We start from the raw sequence: 20,132 nt of genomic DNA on the forward strand, positions 1-20,132 counted from the left end.
TTTCTTTAAAATATATAATTTTTTTGGTGTTACTGTTCCTTTAATAAGATGCCATCCCCACATTTCTTCATTACCTTTAGGGTGAAGACACACAGAGCTACTAGCAGCAGCTACTTTTTTATGGCTACTAAACGCCAGAAAATCCCCTGCCATAGACAATACTGAAATTCCCTCTGCTAAAACACACGCAGAGACAATTATCAGTAAATGATCAGCATTGTCTATTTTAGTAACCATGACAAGTAACTGCTACTAGTAGCTCTGTGTGTCTTCACGCTTAGCTTTGTCTACTTATAATGATGCTGTGTACCTGACTTTAGCTTTGTACTGTAAATTTGATTACATTGCTTTGTGTGAAAAACTTTTCATTTTCCCCTCTCTGTTGTTTTGGTATAACCAATAGTAATCATGTGCCTTTCAGACAGAGGATTGCTGATGCTGCATGACTGAAATATTATAGGGGCTTGATATGTAGAAGCTGTGGCTACTCTCACTTCCTATATGCTGCCCCATGGCTACCGGCCTAGAAGAGGCATCAACAGGTAAAAACTTTCAGTTTGGTTAGCCTGTGCATCTTGCTCAGGAATATCGGCTACAACGGTCCAGCCCTCAAGGTGCCACACAGATAGACAGGGAATATGGTCACTACCAATTCTGCCAAGTATGTTTAATGAAGAAGTCAGTAGTACTTTGTTGTTCTCCAGTTAGCATTACAATTAAGCCTTAGCAGAGTCAAACCTGTGTGTGGATGATTGGCCCTGTGTGACTCTGGCCTAATTGCTAATGATAACATTATATGATAGGGGTTTTCCTGTTGCTGCCAGATGTGTATTAGATAACAGGCAGTAACTACGTACAGTATGGGATTATATAGCAATATATACTGATGTGATATGACATATATACCCCATTGCAAATAAACTTTGGTAAAATAGACAGTGCTATCTTAAGACAGTTTGCAATTGGTCTTAATTTTTTGTGGTTTTTAAAATGTATTTCCCTTTTCTTCAGATTAGAATTTCAACAGCTATCTGGTTGCTAAGTTCCAGTTTGAAGGATGCATTAGCCACTCCCAGCTCATCACCATATGTCTCACCAAAATAAGAGTTGCACACATTTAAGTCTTCCTTTTAAGCAAAGCTAAAAAAAAAGATCTTTTTTTTTTACTGGAGAATTTTGTTGTCTATCACCTTTCCAGTGTACGCTAAAATTTGTTAAAGAACAAACACACAACACAGAATTTTAATATGCTGAAATCCAGCTGAAAACAGCTCTTCTTTTTCTGCATCATTTGAAATCCTGGCAGGGGAGGAGGGACTAAAACATTGATGTTACAAATTGTAACAATTTCTCCACAGCTTACAGACAGCATGCAGGCACTACATAACCCACAATGCATTGCAGTGTGATGTTTCCTTTCCTTATTGACATCACGTGTGCAGGGCATTGTGGGATTGGGAGGATGCAGGCTGAAGGCAGGCGACTACTGTTACATTTTATTTTATTTTTTATTTTTTATTGGGCAGAGTTCCCCTTTACGTGATAGACTGGAAGATGAAAATGAAAAAGTAAAGTTTTATTGTTATTATTGCGTTGTATTGCTTCTTTTTCTTATTTGCCCTTATCTGCCACCTCACAGAGCAAGGTTTTCAGCTGCTGGGGTAGGGTGACCAGATAAAGGGAAAGTTGTGCTCAACCACTAAATTGTAAACCATTAGGCGGGGGTGCAATGAGGCTGTGACCACAAAATACATATAAACAACCGCAAAAATTCCTCTGCACTCACCCATTATCAATATGTAGAAATAGGACATTAGGACATTTCTGTGCATTCAGCTACTAAGAAATGCCTTCCCTCCCCACCCCAAAAAGAGGGATTGTTTGTCCGTACATTGCAATATACTTCAAGCTGGCCAACTACGTCAAAGTCATCCCTTCTGGCCAGTCCTACAATTACTGACCTATATAAGTTATTTAAGATTAGTACTGAAAATACAGGACTTGTTGCAGGGCAACACTGACGGTTCAGCCTCGCTAGCTGGATTTTCTAGATGTGGCTCTGAATTTTCAAGTGATCTGGTCACCCTACTCTAGGGTTCAGGTGTGTCTTCCACAAATTTGATAGCATTTTAAATTGAAAGCTGAAGTGAAAGGCAAGTGATTAAAAAAAAAACAAAAAAAACAACCTACAAAAAGTGAAGACCAAATAAAAAGTTGCAAAGAATGGGCCATTCTATAACATGCTATGGTAAACTGCCCCTTTATTAAGTGCAAGGCTTTACTCAGATGACAGTCAGATCGTGTGATTTCCCACATGACAATTAATTGCCTGGATTGTTTGCTTTCCCCACACACAGGACTGGGAAATGCAAAGTGACATTGTAATAAATCAGGCAAATCCGCATCTCATGAGGCAAATAATTACATTTTATTTTGTGTATCTTTATCCAACATGTTATCAGTGGGTTACTGCTGTGCCAAATCTATTCTCTCAGTAATTGTAAAATATCCAAGGATTTTAGGAAATATTACCACACTGCCAAATATTTACTGATAGGGCATAAAAGCCCCTAATTAACCTCATTTAACAACGTCATTTAAGCTATGTGGCACAGAGCTGCTGGATGTGGGAATTAGCATTCGGGGAGTATTTGGCATGTGTACTTCACTAGTTTCCTTTCCACCAGCAGTGATGTGAACTAGGGATGCACCCAATCCAGGATTTGGTTCGGGATTCACTGAAGATTTGGACTTTTTCAGCAGGATTTGACCGAATCCATGGTCCTGGCGAACCAACTCCGAATCCTTAGGGTGAAGACACGCAGAGAAACTAGTAGCAGCTACTTTTTCATGGCTACTAAATGCCAGCAACAATACTGAGAATTTAGCATTTTAAACAGGCACTTGACTGTTCAGCGCACAATACAGGTATGAGCCTTTGAAATGAATGGGGTGCATTTCTGGTTTGTCATGAATATGAATTAATTCTGGTCATTTTATTGGCAGACAGTGGAGCTAATAAATGCTCGGTTGGCAAATGCCCAGAATTGCTGCATATGCCATTACTTTATAAAATGTTATAAAACTTTTGTATATTATAAAATGTATTATTCCTAGCTATTTTGCAATTGGTCTTCATTATTTATTTTTTATAGTTATTGAATTATTTGCCTTTGTTGTCTATACCTCTCCAGCTTTCACATAGGGGTCAGTGACCCAGCAGCCAAAAACTTTTGCTCTTTGAGTCTACAATTTTATTTTTACTGTTACTTTTTTATCCCTTATTTTTCTATTTAGTCCCTCTTCTATTCATATTTCAGTCTCTTCAGACCCTAGCAACCAAATGGCTGCTGAAATTCCAAAACGGCAGAGCAGCTAAACAAAAAGCTAAATAACTGAAAAACTACAAAAATGAAAACCAATTGCAAGTTGTATCAGAATAGCAATATCTACATCATATAAAGATAACAACCCCTCTAATGCAGTGCTCACAATTGTATGACTATAAAAGGCAGAAGATTTATATCAGCTAGAGAAGGCATACACACAGCATAGAGATAGCAACCGCTCATTGCATCAGTCTGTTATAGCGAATAGGATGTGACCAGGACTTATCAAACCACATCAGGGAACTCCCCTTTGCAGATTTAGTTTCACACTTGTTAATTAGCAATAAGCTTTATTTTGTAATTATTCTATTATGGAAAAAAACACAATTCTATTTTTAAAAAAAGTTTTGCATAAAAGTTTATTATAAACTTAATAAATTAACATAGTAGTAAACATAAATAAATAGACAGGAGTCACAAAAAGTTTTACAATACAAAATAAGAGAAACGGGAGAGGTAAATGTACTTGGCAATGGCACAATCACAGTAAGACAATGCATAACGCAGGCATGACCTATACATGTAATTACAAACAGCTCCATGTGTTCATTCTTTCATTATAGAACATATTAATTTGCTTTTAATTATATACACAGCCTGGCAGTTAATGTTGTTACCTACTCCCACATTGGCAAAGATAATCAGCGTGCCCGAGAAGCACTCTGTGAATGGATCCTATGGGTGCAGTTATGCCCCCCTTAGTGCTTTAAAGGAACAGTAACAAAGTATAGTTTATATAAATACTCTGCTGTGTAGCCCCGGGGACAGCCATTCCTGCACTGGTACAGCTGGGGTGTTTGCTACAGAAACCCTACTATAGTTTATATAAATACTCTGCTGTGTAGCCCCGGGGACAGCCATTCCTGCACTGGTACAGCTGGGGTGTTTGCTACAGAAACCCTACTATAGTTAATATAAATACCCTGCTGTGTAGCCCCGGGGGCAGCCATTCCTGCACTGGTACAGCTGGGGTGTTTGCTACAGAAACCCTACTATAGTTTATATAAATACCCCGCTGTGTAGCCCCGGGGGCAGCCATTCCAGCACTGGTACAGCTGGGGTGTTTGCTACAGAAACCCTACTATAGTTTATATAAATACCCCGCTGTGTAGCCCCGGGGGCAGCCGTTCCTGCACTGGTACAGCTGGGGTGTTTGCTACAGAAACCCTACTATAGTTTATATAAATACCCTGCTGTGTAGCCCCGGGGGCAGCCATTCCTGCACCGGTACAGCTGGGGTGTTTGCTACAGAAACCCTACTATAGTTTATATAAATACCCCGCTGTGTAGCCTCGGGGGCAGCCATTCCTGCACTGGTACAGCTGGGGTGTTTGCTACAGAAACCCTACTATAGTTTATATAAATACCCCGCTGTGTAGCCCCGGGGGCAGCCATTCCTGCACTGGTACAGCTGGGGTGTTTGCTACAGAAACCCTACTATAGTTTATATAAATACCCCGCTGTGTAGCCCCGGGGCATGAATCCGAGTCCGGCTGAATCTCGAACCGAATCCTGGATTCAGTGCATCCCTATTTCATTTAATTAATTCAAAATATCCAGTTCTACTCCCTCCATGAGGCAAATTGGGGGGGGTAAATTAGACTAGCTGCCTCAGGTAGCTCCAGACTGTGGGTTCAGGCAAATGCCAGAGGGGCTGCTGTAAGATGCCATAGACAGTCACTATTTATTGGGCTGTCGGGGGGGCTGTTTGGGCCTCTGTGTACTTGTAATGCCCAGGGCCTATTTTAGATACTAGTCTAGTCCTGGCCTCAGACATTATTAGGGCTCAGAAACACCCCTTGACACATCCAAATACTGATCACCTTACACAGGTATTAAGCATTTAGCTTTACATATATAAATGTTACTGTCACTCTGTTGCCCTTCTGCTGTCACCTTGCCATGTGTAATTGTAAAATATCTCCCGTCACTTTGTTCTGTGGAAATAAAACAAGTAAAAGTTAGTTTGTAAGGTTTCTGTGTTGTGCCATCAGCTTCCCAGCAGTTCCCTGGTTCATTACCTGCCAATGTGTAAATCTGTGGAGGAAAAAGCAGAATTTCTGACAAGTAAAAAAATGCCAATATTTAATATTTGCGTGTCATGCCATCAGCTTCTCAGCTTTTCCCTGGTAGCTGGCATCAGCCAAGAGATGATCTGAGAATCTATTCTCACGCCAGACCAACTTCTGACTGTCTGCAGCAACAGGAGAGCGAATCCTGCAACCTCTGCTTTCCCTTGGGTGGGCCCTGCTGAAGGGCCACATGTCTTTGGGAGACAGAGTCTAAGAGCCAACTAGATAACTAGCATTTCTATAAACTGCTGCTACTACTCATGCTATTCCCAAGGCAAGGGTTCTGTTGCAGTAAGCTTAGTTGCACTTAGGTGTTTCTCAGTCGGCTAACTGGGCCAGGGTTAGGGTTGCCCAGACTGGCAGTCTGTGGGTTCTGGCAAATGCCAGAGGGGCTGCTGTAAGGTGCCACAGACAGTCACTATTTATTGGGCTGGGGCTGTTTGGGCCTCTTTGTACAGGTATATGATCCCTTATCCGGAAACCCGTTATCCAGAAAGCTCCGAATTATTTGCTCCTGAGGAAGCGTTGTGCAGGGTTTTTATTCTCAATAAACAGATTTACACTATATCTGCTTTATATCCTTTATCCTATATACATTGTTGAACGGATTCCCACTCCTATCAAGGTTCAGCTGGGTTTGCCTATTTGTTCCATAATTGAATCGTTCTGGTGAGCAGTTACAATATATACATAGTTCTGGTTACACTCCACAGCGGTGTTTCATATAAGTTATTCACGGCAGTGGCCATTATATATTTTCTTTTTCTTATTGATCTGCACTATATATTTTTATTTTGTTTTTCATGCGCTTCCATCAAACTTTGTACACATATTTCGAGGCTCATCTAAAAGGGGAGCTGACATCAAGAGGAGGCAGCATATCTTCACTATTTGTTATATTGTATTGAGGACAATACATAAACTGACTTTCACCAAGAAGCGCTGAGTATTTTGGGTGTTTCTCACCTTTTGAACAACAATCCGAATTACGGAAAGCATGTCTCCCATAGACTCCATTTTAATCAAATAATTCAGAATTTTAAAACTGATTTCCTTTTTCTCTGTAATAATAAAACAGTACCTTGTACTTGATCCCAACTAAGATATAATTGATCCTTATTGGATGCAAAATAATCCTATTGGGTTTAAATAATGTTTTATTGATTTTTTAGTAGACTTAAGGTATGGAGATCCAAATTACGGAAAGACCCCTTATCCGGAATACCCTTGGTCCCGAGTATTCTGGATAATGGGTCCTATACCTGTACTTGAAATGCCAGATACTATTTTGAATCCCAGTCCATGCCTGAACTGGACTATACTATAGCAGTATTATGTAATCAAACCTTCAGGGCTCATTTAATGATGTGAGCGAAAGTATGAGGTAGAAAACCATGCGTGTGCAAAAATGGCACACATTAAGCCATAGCACGTGCACAATCGAGCACATAAGGGCACAGTGGGCAGAAACACAAGTGTACCCTGTATATTTCCAACTGACCATGACACTTTGCAAAGCTGAAAAGAATCAGAAGAGAAAAGCAAATAATTCAAAAACAATAAAAAATGAAGTTACTCTGAAGGGCAATTTGCAATTGGTCTTCATTTTTTATTATTGATAGTTTTTGCATTATTTTACGTTTTGTTCCGGCACTTAACTGGTTGCTAGGGTCCAATTTATCTTAGCAACCAGGGAATGGTTTAAGAGATTGATATATGAATAGTAGAAGGGCTGAATAGAAAGATAAGTAATAAAAAGTTACAATAATAATATCATTGTAGCCTCACAGAGCAATAGTTTTTGGCTGCCGGGGTCAGTGATCCCCATTTGAAAGCTCGAAAAAGGCAAAATAAAATGAAGACCAGTTGAAAAGTTGCTTAGAATTGACCATTCTATGATATATTAAAAGTTAACTCAAAGGTAAACCACCCCTTTAATTACATAACCCCATAAGTAATTGCAGTTTGCAAATCTGCCCCAGTGCACTAATCACCCGGCATCTAAAGATTGGGTTCCTGCCCAAAGCATTCTTTGTCTGGACAAGTGAGTCACTTACTCCCCCCACTGTCATGTACCACATGGAAACTGTCGCGTTCCGCCATCAGATCGGCGTCCCAATATCTCGACTGGTGTCGAAGAGAGAGCTTTGGAGCGACACGATATTCCCGATGGCGCTGTGAGTTTCGGCTCAACGGGAGTGATCGTGTCATTCCAAGGCTAAGTCTCTCCATGGCGTCGCCTGTACAGGAATTGTTGTAAAATTGCCAACCCGCGTTAGTAGCTATTATGTACCTTTATGTTATACATCCAATTATACAGAGCATTATTATTATTATGGATTATAGACTGCATGCCAAACATCACAATCCTACAGGCTGAATAGGAGAATAGCAGTAGCAGAAGCATGCAAATCAATATGGGAATATGAGTATTAAGAGTAGTTTCAGTAGTCAGAACCAGCAGTGCAGAGCAAAGAAAGGAACAGAAATCCGCCATAGAAGCATTAAATGTCATGTGGCTGCTTTTGCAGGAAACGAGTGAAGGAAATTGTAAACAGGAATTTTAATTTCAAATGTCTATTAATTTCCAGGGGTCTCTTTTTTCTTTTGCTGGTGGTCGGATGCACAATAATAAAAGGATATAAGACTGTTGGAGGCATGGCTACCCACAGGCTGCAACCGCAGCGTTTGGGTCACACATGTGACTCTCAACGTTTTCCTGTGGCCCTCGGGCTTGAAATCCACCCGCGCCCTCGTGTCTAACGCATTTCATTGATACAGGGCAACCTAAGCTGGCGTTCCCTCCAACGGCTCTTGTGGTTTCTATGCAGGAAATCAGTAGTTATCTTTAGAAATCACTTGCTTAAGAAGACAGGGAAGCAGAATTATAAGAGGTTTCCGATTATTCTGAAAGGGGAGAACGTGGGCGAATGTTAACTGTTGAGACAGTCTTTGCAGAAGTGGGAGAGGCTTTTCGTTACTAAGTATACATGGCATCAAGCGGTGCTTCCGAAGTGCAGGGCGGCCCAGACTGAAGGCCAGATAGGAGAGGTTTGGGAAGAATGCCTGTTTTATCCTTAGATACTCCTGGAAGCCCAGCTTGAAGGTATACTAGAGTGAAAATTGGGGGTAAATATTAAATGCTGCCTTAGATATTTTTGGAACTATGGCTGAATGACTAATACAGTGATGCTACATATATCTGTAAGTGCGCTAAGGGGTGGGGCACAGACAGATGGCTTAAAAAGATGGGCTTGAGTGAGAAGATACACTACCTGGTGCAGTTTTGCAGTATATTCAGTGGCGTAACAAGCACACCCTGGGGTTGTGGGGGGGCCCAGACTGTGGGGTCTGCTTCCCTTATTTTTCATTTAAATTTCCGCTCCACACCAGCTCCCAGGTAAGAAGCAGGACAGGAATTTACAAGCAAGTGCAGGAGGGAGCAGGGAACATATCATAGTGTAGGGGTAATGGAAGGGGGCGGGGCTAAGGGAGTTTGCTACTCTGCTACTTTGCAGGGGGGCCCAGCACAGAGTAGTTACACCACTGAGTAAATGCTTATTCATATTCTTTATATTTTCCTGGAAGGCCAGCTGGGGTTATACACTGCCCTAAGTACTATTACATATCATAGGAGTCACTGTTAGGCCTTAGTATATATTTTTCCTAATTCTTATTAAAGTACAACTAAAGCTTAACTAAATACGTTTTTTGGGCTTCTTTACCTTTACCCTTTAACAGGGAAGGTTTGTGCCTCCTAAAATTCCCCAGTAGCCCCCCATCTTCTTTTCTGTTGATTCACTGGACCTACTGTTGGTTACTAAGCTAAGGGCCCAACTCACAATATACTCTATATATAGAATGTTAAAGTCTCAATATAAAGCTGATTAGTAAATAATACAGAAACCAATGCAATTTGCATTAGAATGTAATAATCAGCCCTGTAGCATATGACAAGCAAACCTAATTTTCTGCTTGATAATTTGCCCCTAAGCTTAGCTTCTCAACAGCTGTCCCGAGCACACTGAGCATGTGCAGTGCCACTGACACTTCTAACAAAATCCAAGATGGGGAGATCCTGTCACAACTTTGAACACTCAGAAAATTACTGTTATAGAAATACTGAACCTTTAGGCAGGTGCAATAAGTTCAGTTTATAAAATATGGCATTTCTACCTGTATTCATTCTTAGGGTTTAGTTCTTCTTGCTTAAAAAAATGAATATTTAGCTTTTAAAGCTTTTTGCTGCCCCCTGCCGCCTTTGGCTCGAGCCACCATGACCATGGAGTACTTACATCCCAAACCCCATATTTACTAAAAGGCACTACGTTTGCCCAGGAGCAGTAACCCCTGATAATCATATGTAGTAGTTAGTATGGAATTAAATACCTTTTATAGGGTAAAGCTGCAGCAATTCTGCTTACACAGAGCTTCCCCTTGTGTGGTCGTGTGTTATAAGTGTTTGTGAGTCACACCGAAACATTCAAAAATACACGCAAAAGTAATGTACTCTGCAAACTTAGTACATTGCATTGAAGTGCATGGGAAGCAAGTGCAGTACATTTGCATAGTTAGAATAATTGCATATATGTTATTAGACTTGTGCCGCTTGCTATGTGAATTTCTACTAGTGACTTTTCAGCTACGTTTAACCATACTAGCCTTTATATATGGGGTACTAGATATTGTGTACACTTACAGAATACACTTCAAAATTGTAATAAATGACCCAAAAAGACATGCAAAATAAATAGAGTTGTCCTACAAAGCCCTGGCCTGTTCTGCAGCTATCAGGACAGATATAGAGGGTCTATAGATTAGTAAGATAAAAGTGGCAGTTATATACAACTGCTTTCTCAATATTACCAGTCTTGACATTTATTAACCATGGCCCAAATTTTTTCTGGGAAAAATGTTATCTGTTCTCTGTGCTATATTAAAACGCCTTCAAAAGCAGTATTGGACTGGGGGAAGTGGGGCCCACCAGAAAACTCTATAAAAGGCGAACCATTCTGGCCACTCTATCCCCCAGCTAAGGGCCACCCACTCCACATAAATACCGGCGCCAGCGATTCCACAATTCCAGCCCCCTAGCACTTCACCATGCAGCCTACTGGTGTGCTCAGGCTGGTGAGGCCCAACAGGACTAGGGCCCTCCCGATACACCGCCAAGCCAGTCCAACCCTGGTCAAAAGATAGACTAATGAGTAGTGGTGCAAATGTCATCATACCAATGGAGCGTATAGCAGTTACCTAGAGCCTGCTGCTTGTCAGCCAGCATGGGAGACGTTTCCATTAGGTCGAACCAAGCAATTGCCTCAGTGTCTGAACCCTGAGGGCGATGAATGGGCAATAGATCCGTGAACGGGTCCCAACTGCAGCTGAACATTTTCACAACAGCTGCTTTTGGGATTCCGTTGTCAGAGCTACCGCCTGTACCAACTCTTCCCGGGCTGCACATGGAAACCTGTAAAAGAAAAACACATGTACTAAGTATTCCAAAAAGGTGCCAATTCTAGATGTACCCACTTTCTCATTTGTTATGCTTGTAAAAATGTTATCGGCTACCAGAAAGGCCAAAGGAAGCCATAGATATGAAACTATCTAGGGGCAATAGCACACAGGGTGACTTCCAGCACCTTGTCCCTGCAGGGTAGTAGCTCTATGGGCAGGGGCCAGAACACATAAAACCCCAACCCCCTTTCACGTGTATAGCAATTGACTAGAAGTGTTGGTGCACTTGTCAGGCAATTGTCAACATCAGAGATATGATGCACTTACCGGCTAATGGTCAGAGCATTATACTTCTGACTCTGTGCTTGGTATGCAATTATTGTCCCCTGGCCATTTAACCACTAATTATCTAGGCCAATGATCCCCAATCAGTGACTCGGGGGCAACATGTTTCTCATCACCCCCTTAGATGTTGCTTCCAGTGGCCTCAAAGTAGGGGCCCATTTTTAAATTTCTGGAGTTTTACAAGGTCCGAGACACAGTTTTATAGCAGGGTAGCAGTCCACATGAGGCTACCAAATACCCAATCACAGCCCTTATTTGGCATCCACAAAGAACTTTTTTTCATGCTTGTGTGGCTCCCCAACACTTTTTACATCTGAGTGTAACTCACTTTACACACCTACGTGAACTCTAACCCCAGGCTAGTTACCCTGACCTTATGTCTCAGCCCTCCCTTTTAGAATGTAAGCTCTTACGAGCAGGGCCCTCCCCCTAGCATCTCCGATCCTCATCCAATGTAACTGCAAACCATTTTTGTGAATTGTTTATATGTACATGTTAACTGTTCTGTCTTTTGTATCCCTCTATTCTGTAAAGCGTTGTGTGAATTGATGGCGCTATATAAATAATAATAATAACTCACAAGTAAAAAAGGTTGGGGAATCCCTGATCTAGGCAACAAAATTCTCAGAGCACTTAGCTCAAGTTATCCCTTAGCTCAAGAGCTTCCTGCTTTGAAGCTGTTTTAAAAATAAACCAGCTTAGCTTAGTCTTCCCCATTCTCATGCTTCCCAGTAAGCCCTCCTCTCTTAAATCTACAGCCTGATACAATAGTTCCCATATAAGCTTTATTCAGAGAACATGCTCAGCAACTGATGGATCAAACAGTTTAGACATTCAGCAACTAGACATAATGAGCTGGCATTGAGAGATATGTGATGAAACAAATTAATTTTAAATAGTGCACGTTTTACAAAAATCATTAAACAAAAATAGAAATCAGCTTAAAAGTTAAAGGAGAAGAAAGCTACTGATGCATTTTATTGCTAATAGATTAGTCACAATAGTGCAAGAACGTTATTTTTTTTTTACAGAATGCTTTACCAATACCTGAGTAAACAGCCTAAAATGCTCTCTCTGTTTGTTTAAGAAAACAGCTGCCATTTTAGTTTGGTCTGACATTACTTCCTGGCTGAATCTTGAATGCTCTTGGCTCAAATTACACAGCAGAGATTGGAGGGGGAGGAGGAGAAGGGAAGGGGAGAGTGGAGCAAACTGAGTAGGCTCGTGCCGTGCCCTGAAGAATTTTTCTGAGAGCAGGAAGTCTGGCACAGAAGGTCATGTGTACAGAATAGAAGGAAAGAAATGTGGTGACAGAAAGAAATGACTCAGAGCAGCAGTTCTGTATGTGTTTTGGCTGTATGTACATAGACCTTTCTGATAAAGCTTACTTAGTTTTTACCTTTCCATCTCCTTTAAATAGACAATAGTACATCAAGTTCAGCCTTTTCAAATTATCTACAGCTCTAGTTAATATATGGTTTGTGAATGTGAAGTTCCCCTTTAAAAACTCCTGAGGAAGAGAGGAGTTCATACTTAAATGGGCAAGGAAAGCCAAATCACAGTTTTTTCTCTGGACCAGAGCTCCTTTTAGGAAACAAAAATGCTCCGGCCTGGGGGTACAGTACTGGGGGTTTCTGTAAAAGATGAGAGCAGTGATGCATGGGATGTGCTACTTTTTCCCCAGGTCAGTGCATTTCTCTTCCTAAAATGAACAGCCACCCAAGGAACAACTGAATTTACAGGTGGTGCCCCAAAGTATTTGCTTTTTCTTGTTGTAAAGAAACCAGATGTACATAAAGTTAGAGAGCCATCTAGGGTCATGGAGGGCTTGTTTACATTAGTAATAGCAGAAGTACTAGCAGCCTTGCCAAACCATCATCTTCACCATTTGTCTATATAGCGCTAGCAAGATAAGCAATACTTTATATTTATTTTTAGCAACAAGGGAATCATTTGGGTTAAATAATATAAATGGGATCATTGAGTTCTACTCACAATAAGTTACAGTACAATGCACATAAATGTCCCATACCTACAAAGGCAATCCAGTTACCCACAGAACCATAAGCCTTCATATATAATATAATTTAACTTTCCCACAGTACACTGTAAAATCCTTACACCCACAAACCATAACTGGACCTTACCAGGACTTGCAAAGGATGCAGCACCATCTCAATCCATCAGTAATTCAGCACCACCAGATGGCCCAAAGCGCCACCAGATGTCTTCAAAGACAATTTAAAGGCACCAACAGCATTCCAAAGGGTCCAACCAAGTCATATACATTGATAGAGTACCCAGAGACCTGCAATCATACACAGGAAAAGCCATCACCCCAAAGCCACCTAAAGGGACCCCCAAGCATTTTGCTGCTGAATAGACAACACTTTGCATGGTAAAGAAGTTACATTCACGCCAAGAAACTTCATGGTCTGAGATCAGAGGGAGTCAGAAGCGGTGAGTGGTTCAAAAAATCTGTGGCCAGCAGCAAACAAAAGGGTTAATAGGGGCAGAATTAGCCTCATACATGGGTCTTGGCTCCTGACTTCACAGGTTCCAAAGAGATTCACTGAAGTGATTTAAAATGCAGAACAAAGCGGCTACAAAGAGGAGAAACCAGACACCGGGAAACTGCACTAATGAGGAAGACAAAGTGCTTAGCCCACAGATCCTTGTTTTGTTCCTCACCTGTGGCGTGAAATTACATCGCCATTAACCCCTTGTGGCACGGCAGTCTCAAGCAGACCCAAGGGGCTGACAATTTTTTGTTCAAAGGTGTTCCCACAAGGGTTACCTCCATGTGTACATCACTGTTGGCCAGGCCAGTAGGATCTGGATCAGGAATAAAGTGGCTAAAAGTAGAGACCTGAGGGCAGATATGTACCCCCCATGCTGCCCTCCAACTGGGCCTTGTTTAGACCTGTTGGAAATATCTCTAGTGCCATTTGGAAACAAAAGGGCTACAAGATTAGGAAATGAAAGTGCGGGAGCACCATACCATGTTACACCTGTAATTTGTACAATTAACAGAGGAGTTCTATAGGAGTACTAGGAGGTCAATTTACTAAGGAGCTGTAGAAAAATGGCCAAAAATACATCTGCCTTATACTATTGTCACCTCTAGTAATTTACTTGTCTGCAGTAATACAGCCATCTTCTTGTCTATTTATTAAACTCACTCTACTGTGAAATGCTAGAACATTGATTACTGTAATCATTTGCATTATCCTGTCATGGCAATCTGTGGGTTTAGGCAAATGCCAGAGGGGCTGCTGTAAGATGCCTTAGACCAGGGATCCCCAACCTTTTATAACTGTGAACAACATTTTAAAAAAAAAAAGTGTTGGGGAGAAACACAAGCATGAAAAACATTCACGGGGGTGCCAATAATTGCCTACTTAATAGCCCCTATGTGGAGTGGAAGCCTACAGGAGGCTCTGTTTGGCATTATAGCTGGTTTTATGCAACCAAATATTGTCTCCTTACCAGAAATTCAAAAGTGAAAACCTACTTTGAGGCGACTGGGAGCAACATCCAAAGGGGTGGTGAGCAACATGTTGCTCACAAGCCACTGGTTGGGGAACACTGCCTTAGACAATCACTATTTATTGGGCTGGGGGGGCTGTTTGGGCCTCTGTGTACCTGAAATACCAGGGGCTATTTTAATTCCCAGTCTAGACCTGACAGCGTTGTGAATAAAGCAAAATTTCAAGTGCACCCGCCATGTTTTTTTCTCCCCAGAATTCCAATTTCAGCTGATGTGTTAAACTTGGCATAATTGTGCTTGCAATTTTTTTATGGAATTGGATGTTATTTTATTATCTGGTTGGCATAATTTTCAGCATTTGGCGTGTGAGTGATGTGCACCCAATTCTTTTCATGGTGTTGTGCTGCAGGCCAATATGGCAACCCTGGAGCTACCACCTAGTTCGGAGGTGATGGTAACTTCAGGGTTCCCCTGTGTCAATAGACTGAACTGCACTTACTTTGGGGCAGGAGGTAGGAGGGGCCAAGCAGCATGGAGCACAACTATATAGAAGCGCAAGGAGTGCCTTTTAACACAAGTACCTTTAATGAATGGGGTTTTTTGCACAACTGATTGTGGTAATGGTTGTAAAGGACCCCCAGTGCGTTTTACCACCTGTCCAATTTCTAACTGGCAGCAAAATGATAAAAAAAATAAGGCTCCATAGACTGTAACACTACTTGCACTACTTGCACTTTACTAAGTGCACTTAGTAAAGCTTAAATACTGCATAGTGTTCAAAGGTTTGCCCCCTTTGCTAACAGAACTAAACCTGCTTTTAACACAATGGTATAATTGGCTTATAGTATGTTCCATGCATTGGTGAGCAGGCAAGCAAGACAGGGCTGCATTAACAACTGGGCAAAAGGAAAATATGTCTGGGCCCACCGGGGCAGGTAAGAGGCCTTTTTTTACCTGCTACTAATATGCACAAATGTGTGTGCAGTAGCAGTCTGCCATGTAATGCCTCTTGTATAATCCATGGTGCCACCCATCAGATCTGAAGGTGGTACGCACACAGTGCAGCACAGAGCACCATGCATTTTCCTACATGCCACTGCTGCCCAGCATTATGACTAAAATGCATGGAATTTTGGGGGATAAAATACTATCATTATCATACAAATTAACAGCCATCTGAGAGGCCCTCTGTATAATGAGTTCCTCCTTATCTCAAACTAAAGACTGCTGCTTGGGGAAGGGAGGGGTTTGTTTATACCGAACTCATTCACTTTATTTACCCAAACTCTGCTCTTGACAGGGCGAAACAGGGGGATGGTATACTGATAAAAACAAAACAATTATATAAGTGCTTTACAATAGAAAAAGGGTAAAATGATGGATATTTTTTAAAACTGGTATTTATGCCCCCTGAGTCATGATACTCACAGAAAAGAGCATTGGGGCACTAAATTACGACCAGCAAGGGACAGACGATGGGGCTTATTGCCTTTCTGCTGTACCATAAATATGGCCCAATACTCTTTTTGTGACTACAGTAATTTATACCATATAACACTCTAAATCCATGATTCATTGTCTTTTAGATCTGGAAATACTGAGTCAGCAGCCCATTTATAGGCAGCCGTTGAAGACTTCCCCTTAATATGAAGACGCTTATTAAAAAAAAACACTTCAAGATGAAGATTCGGTTATGGTTTTCACAACATGCAGTTTTAATTTTTCATAAGCGTCTTTGTTTAGGTTATTGGCCCATTAGATGGAAGGGTGAAAGTTTAACAGCCCTGGTCTAGATACTGCTACAACTCCCAGCATTCTTAGTGAGTTATTGGCTAGCTGAGGGATTGCAGCTGAGAATCCCTGTATTTTAATATGACTAAAGGAAGTTTGGACTATGCATTTGTTTAGGGGCCACTCAAGGGTCAATTCTTGGCTCAACTTTTGTTACCTGTGAGCCACATTCAAAAACATTGAAAAAACATTGAAAAAAGTTCCTAGGGTGCCAAATAAGGGCTGTGATTGGTTATTTGGTAGCCCCTGTGTGGACTGGCAGCCTACAGGAGGCTCTGTTTGGCAGTACCCATGGTTTTTATGCAACCAAAACTTGCCTCCAAGCCAGGAATTAAAAAATAACTCCCTGCTTTGGAGCCACTGGGAGCAATATCCAAGGGGTTGGTGAGCAACATGTTGCTTCTGAGCCACTGGTTGAGGATCACTGCCATAAAGGTCTAAACCTTCAATATATTTTATATTTGCCACTTCATAGTCAACTCATGGCCCCAAAGAGAGGCATCACAAAGTGGATTTGGCTGGTCCATTGAAACTGTATTCCTACAGTAGCTGTGTATTTATTGTTATTCAACAAGCAAATGCCTCAAACTACAAACAACGCTTCGACCTAGAAAGACTCAGAGGGGAGAGTTCATGTCACACTGCTGGGCAGGGCAGAGCAAGGCTTTCTCATAACAGGGTGAAGCAGACAATATAATAATAAATGAGGAAACTGGCAGAGCAGGATGGAAGACAAGTGGTGCCAAATGGGGGTTTCCATGTGAGCTGCATCCCATCTGCTGCAAACATACACTGCTGAACCACCAGCCTAAACTGGCACAGAACCATGGGTTACCTCACCCCTGCCAACAGCGCCATAGCTGGGAGGGCTGCACAGGCAGCAGCTCGGGGAATGCAGATGCTCGGAGGTGTTTATGCTGCATTCAAGTACCTACCTGCCCTTGCAAGGCCAGTGCCAAAGAGGAAAAGCCAAGCAAGGAAGCAACTAATCAGGGGTATTATGCATTAAGCAATTTCACATACGTGTCCTTATGTAACCACATAAATCTGTATTCTTGCGCTTCCCACTCCTATTTCAGTAAAATGTTTGTTCCCTGAAATTCTCATTTTCTAGCATTTCGCCTATTTACCAAAAATATTTGCATCAAACCATTTTTCAGTTATTTTGGGGTTTTTTTTTTTAGCTGAAGTCAAACATGTTTCTTATTTCTCACTACTGTCTGGAAAAGTGAGTTCTAATTTACTGTTTGTAGGCAAATTAACATTTCTTTTCATCACTTTGGATGAATTTGCTATTTTACATTTGCTTTTCACAAGTAGGTTTCTCGTTTACACCAATGGAAAAACCTTATCGGGGAGTTGAGAGTAAAGTGATGGCAATTTTGATCAGTTGGATTAAAACAGGAAATCAAGTGAATAGGTCACTATATTAAAAAACAGTGCCTTGTACTTGATCCCAACTAAAATATAATTAATCCTTATTGGGGGCAGAACAGCCCTATTGGGTTTATTTAATGGTTAAATGATTCCCTTTTCTCTGTAATAATAAAACAGTACCTGTACTTGATCCCAACTAAGATATAATTACCCCTTATTGGGGGCAGAACAGCCCTATTGGGTTTATTTCATGGTTAAATGATTCCCTTTTCTCTGTAATAATAAAACAGTACCTGTACTTGATCCCAACTAAGATATAATTACCCCTTATTGGGGGCAGAACGGCCCTATTGGGTTTATTTAATGGTTAAATTATTCCCTTTTCTTTGTAATAATAAAACAGTATCTGTACTTGATCCCAACTAAGATAATTAATCCTTATTAGGGGCAAAATAACCCTTTTGGGTTTATTTAATATTTAAATAGTTTTTTGTATCAACCTGCTACTGCACTAACCTTCCATATGTTTAAATGGGAGAATGAAGGGTAAATATGACTGTGTAAATAATATGCAACATGACAAAACAAATCTAAGCTTTACAATCAACCTGCATTCCGATTGGCAGGGCCACTGACCCTAGCAAAGGCACTGCATTCAAATACAATGACATACTATAGAGCAGGAATCCCAAACCCTTTTTACCTGTGAGCCACATTCAAATGGAAAAAGAGTTAGGGAGCAACACAAGCATGAAAAAGATTCCTGGAGGAGCCAAATATGAACTGTGATTGGCTATTTGGTAGACCCTATGTGGACTGGCAGCCTCCATGAGCCTCTGTTCAGGCGTTACACCTGTTTTTATGCTGCCAAAACATGTCTCCTTAACAGATAGAGTGGCTGGCACATCCAGATCACCACCACCACTTTGTTTTGGTGGTGATCTGGATGTGCCAGTCGCTCTCTCTGTCAAATTTTGCCCTTAGTTAGCTTAGGGCTTGAGCACCTGGACCCACCATATCAATGGGTAAGCTTTTAATATACCAGTCCACACTTAACTGTTTCCATTGTATTAAAACTTGTCTCCTTACCAGAAACTCAAAAATAAGCACCTATTTTGAGGCCATTGGGAGTAACATTCAAGGGGTTGGTCAGCAACATGTTGCTCTCATACCACTGGTTGGGGATCACTGATACAGAGGATGCAGACCCTAAAACTGCTGGTGGTCCCAGGAATTATAGGGGATAACTGACTGATAAGAAGTTGCATTATATTTTTATGAGATGTCTTTTTCCCAAAGAAAAAATAGATCCTGTATAAAAGAGCCCTAATAGAAAACAAGGGCCACTGTTTCTTAAACAGAGCATTGCCATTTGCAGTGCCACCATAATTTGAGTGCTGTCCCACCCATATCCTAAGCTTGGAAGTACTGTAGATTAAACCCTGAGACGGATCTAGATACACGGGAGTGTAACGGCTGTGTCACAAGTGGCCTGGGGGCTGTGTGTGGCGCATGTTGCTCTCTGTCCCAGGCATATGAACAGGACAAGATGTCAAAAGCAAACAGCGAGGAGACTTTGTTTATCTCTGTAAACAGCCTGAGCGTTATCTGACTAAATTATGTACCTGAGTAATTAAAGTATCTGAGTTATTCCCGGGCAGAAGGGGGAATTTTAAAGAGACACATTACATTACCAACTTTCTATACCCATATTAATCACGTCGGCTGGTTTTCTGTCACATAGCAGATTTCAGATATTTATATTTCGTTACACAGATAAATGATTCAGTTTCCTTTGTCTCTGCTGAGCTTTCTCATCTCATTCAGGTGCCATTGGCAGTCTATATTCCGCTGTATGCCAACTGCTCGTGTATAAAGCCGAGTGGGTGCCGGGACATAGAGAAGGAACGCGCATTCACTCCCATTAAAAATCCAGTACATATATATATAGTGCAACAGGGCACCAAGCCATATAGTTTGGCATCTAGCACCTTAAAGAACCATAGTTTTTATATCTCTCCCCCACCTATGGTACAGGTATCTATTGTCATTGATACTGACAATACTTGCGCTTGCGCTTCTACATCCTTATTCTTCCTACTCATAACAGCAGCCCTGCCTTTCCAGCAATGTATCCTTGGCTCTCTGTAATCTATGTTGCACCTTCTGTTACCTGACCCAGACCCGGTATTGTTCTCTATGTACGAGTATTCT

General features: G+C 41.3%; 2 non-coding genes across 2 annotated transcripts; both read right to left on the minus strand.

Moving 5' to 3' along the window:
- Nucleotides 1-7,603: 7,603 nt before the first annotated feature.
- mir425 (microRNA mir-425) lies at nt 7,604-7,680 on the minus strand. The gene has a single exon (NR_049626.1). It is a non-coding gene; the product is annotated as a microRNA mir-425 (primary transcript).
- A 3,129-nt stretch (nt 7,681-10,809) lies between these two features.
- Nucleotides 10,810-10,895, minus strand: mir191 (microRNA mir-191). The gene has a single exon (NR_049685.1). It is a non-coding gene; the product is annotated as a microRNA mir-191 (primary transcript).
- Nucleotides 10,896-20,132: the final 9,237 nt, after the last annotated feature.

Source organism: Xenopus tropicalis, chromosome 4 (assembly GCF_000004195.4).
Source record: "Xenopus tropicalis strain Nigerian chromosome 4, UCB_Xtro_10.0, whole genome shotgun sequence".
In the NCBI taxonomy this organism is placed as follows: domain Eukaryota; kingdom Metazoa; phylum Chordata; class Amphibia; order Anura; family Pipidae; genus Xenopus; species Xenopus tropicalis.